The sequence below is a fragment of the Aethalodelphis obliquidens genome, unplaced genomic scaffold (genome assembly GCF_003676395.1).
Source record: "Aethalodelphis obliquidens isolate GAN/ISIS:26980383/991018 unplaced genomic scaffold, ASM367639v1 scaffold2, whole genome shotgun sequence".
NCBI classification, from domain to species: domain Eukaryota; kingdom Metazoa; phylum Chordata; class Mammalia; order Artiodactyla; family Delphinidae; genus Aethalodelphis; species Aethalodelphis obliquidens.
The window spans coordinates 1,463,362-1,466,231 of record NW_020837946.1 but is presented as its reverse complement, the minus strand read 5'-3'; the positions used below and the strand labels follow the sequence as shown (position 1 = coordinate 1,466,231).

Below are 2,870 nucleotides of genomic sequence, written 5' to 3'. Positions count from 1 at the left end.
TAGATGAAAGTTCTGTGCTCAGTACTTTCTATACATCAGTTCAAATCCTAAGGAGAGCTCTTTTCGCTTGGTACCGCTAATTTCATCTGCATTTTACAGGTGGGGAAGCTGAGGTCCAAGAATAAAAATGAGTTTGCCTAAAGCTACATAGGTAATGAGTGGTGGGTCCAGGACTTTACCCTGAGTCTTTCTGACACCTAAGCCTGCACTTTTAACCACTGTGTGTGTCTGAAATATGTCTGCACATCTGTGTCCCCCATTAAACCGTTAGGTCCCCTGAGGAATGGACTGTGCCTAATTTGTCTGGGTAACGCGGAGCTGTCACAGCCACTCACATCCCAGATACTCAGTGAAACTCACATGGTGCAGATCCAGTTAGCATCTCAGCCCATGTCAGAGGGTACACCTGCTGATTCAGACCAGACCAGATCCGTCAGTATCCCTGGCAAGCAGGAAGACATGGCATGAGTCTGTAGCTCTGAGCCAGGCATCCCTGGGGCCTCATGGTGTGGCCAGGCTCTGTCTCCAACAACTGTCTTGCAGTCCAGTTTTGCGGGACATGGGGACATAGGAATTGGGTCTCCATGTCCCACAAAGCCCCTCTTCTTGGGACTGCAGGCAGTCTCTTTTTTTTTTTTTACTTTTTAAAATGTCAAGCTTTATGAATGTATAATTTCCATATGATAAAGTCCAATTGGATTAGTTTTGACAAATGCATATAGTCTTGGGGCCATCATCACAACGTAGATAAAATATTTTCATCACTCCAGAAGTTTCCACCAGGCCCCTCTGCAGTCAATATCCTTCTCCAACCCCAGGCACACAGAAGGTAATGAATAGTTACCTACTGGATACAGTGAGTTCTATCATCGCTGCAAGTACAACAGAAATCTGTCATTTAATCTACCAAACACAAAATACACCAGCAAAAGGGACTACAGTAAAGGAATTCTCACTACACAGCATATGCCAACTTGTGAGCTTGAAGCACAATTACTGCTGGGTCTTTTTCACTTTCTTGGTTGACTCCAACATCCATGGAATTTAAGCCACCTTCATCCTTTAAGGGAATAAGTCCCCACAAAAGGCTACTTATGCTAGAGAAATTATTTTTGCATAAACATAATTCTTGGGACCTATCAGATCTACTAAAACTTCCAAGGCTCCTCTACAAGGTTCCCTGGGCTAATGAAACACTGCCCTGTAACAATGCGAGTCTTACAAAGCTGACGGAACTTTGGGTACATTAAGCTTCTGTAAAGTGTTAGTTTCTGCTCGCAAAAATGACAAAATATTATATATTTGTTCTACTCTCCCCTTTTCAGTTCTTGAGCTCAAGTCATAACACCAAAATAAGTTTGGCAAATGAATCCCCCAAAATACTTTGTCCCCTGCTGTATCTGGAATACTTTTAATCACTATATCTAATGTCATATCAACCTGCTCTAGACTGAAAAAATAAGCTTTTACGTGAGCTGCTTGAATTGTGAATTTTCTAGGATACTTGCAACCATCGGGGTCCAAATGAAGGCAGTGTCCTGTGATGCTTGAAATTCAAATGACTTTTATTTAAATTGAAAACAATACTTAAAACTGCATTTAGAGTCAAAACTCTTTTGTTTATAAAAATTATAAGGAGTATTCCTAGGTGAGGCAAAGTATTACTAGGTTAACAAGACCAGATTTAACTTTGGACTTTACTCTTTGAACAAATTGTAGAGAATGGAGAAAAAAAAGTTATTTACAGAAAACAATATCTACATATGTACTCAGAGGTACAAAGACAAAAGAGACTTAAGTATGTGCTGGCATCTCAGAAGCCGTTCTCAAAGAGCTTAGTTTTATTTCCTTGAATTTGAATTTTAAGAATGTCTAAGATCCTTCTTCATCCTCAATCTTGGGAGCCAAATAGTACTTTAAATGTCCCATATCAGCAATTTTATACTCTACGATGAGGGGTACATCTGCAGACATACTGAGTGTTACTGTAGGAGAGAGTGGAGTGGCTTTTGTAAAGAAGTTCAGGTACCTCAGTGCAAAAGTTAGCTGAACTGGTTCATTCATCTCTATGGTAACAGCTTCCTCTTCTTTATCAACATTCCTCGTTTGTGACAACTTAATATTTCCATTTCCAAGTTCTCCACTTGCAGAAAATTTCACTCCATCTTTTGCACAGGAAATTACAACAGCATCTCCAATATGACTGAGATCTCGGCATATACGTGCAAATTCACCAGAAGGCATTTTTACTACACAGCTGCACTCTTGTTCTGGAATTCCAAGCTGTTCGACGTCTAAATCCATTAACTTCATTTCATAATCTGAAACCTTTTCTTGATTTGGAGCTTCAAATACTAGTGCCAAGGCGTCCGCGTTATCTTCAGCCCTTAGTGTGATGATGTCTTCATTGCCAGCACATTTCAGTATTTTGGACGTGCTGGTGAGGTTCACGCCCATGGCCAAGTTGCGGTCGCAGCGGTACCTGCCGAAGCCCTCAGAGCGCACGGTGAGCTGCATCAAGGAGACATGGGAAGAGTCCATGCTCTGCAGGTTCACGCCACTCGAGCTGATGTCCCAGAATCCCAGAAGGCCTCGTTGATGAAGTCCTTAAGTGCCTCAAGCACCTTCTTCAAGATGGAGCCCTGGACCAGGCGCGCCTCGAACATGGTGGCGGAGTTGCAAGGACACGGCTACTGGCGGAAGGAAGCAGGAAGGTGTAGCCGACTTAGGCTTCAGAAGATGAGAGCGACTGGGGGAACTAACCCATGAATGCTTGAGACGGAGGAAGCCCGCAACCAGCCCGCCGCGCCTGTAGCAGTTTAATCAAGCAGTCTCTTCTTACCCCGAGCCTGGTGACCTCCTCAGAGATG

At 43.0% G+C, this 2,870-nt stretch overlaps 1 pseudogene; it reads right to left on the bottom strand.

The window, feature by feature from the left end:
* Positions 1-1,861: 1,861 nt before the first annotated feature.
* Positions 1,862-2,666, bottom strand: LOC113624408 (proliferating cell nuclear antigen pseudogene; annotated as a pseudogene).
* Positions 2,667-2,870: the final 204 nt, after the last annotated feature.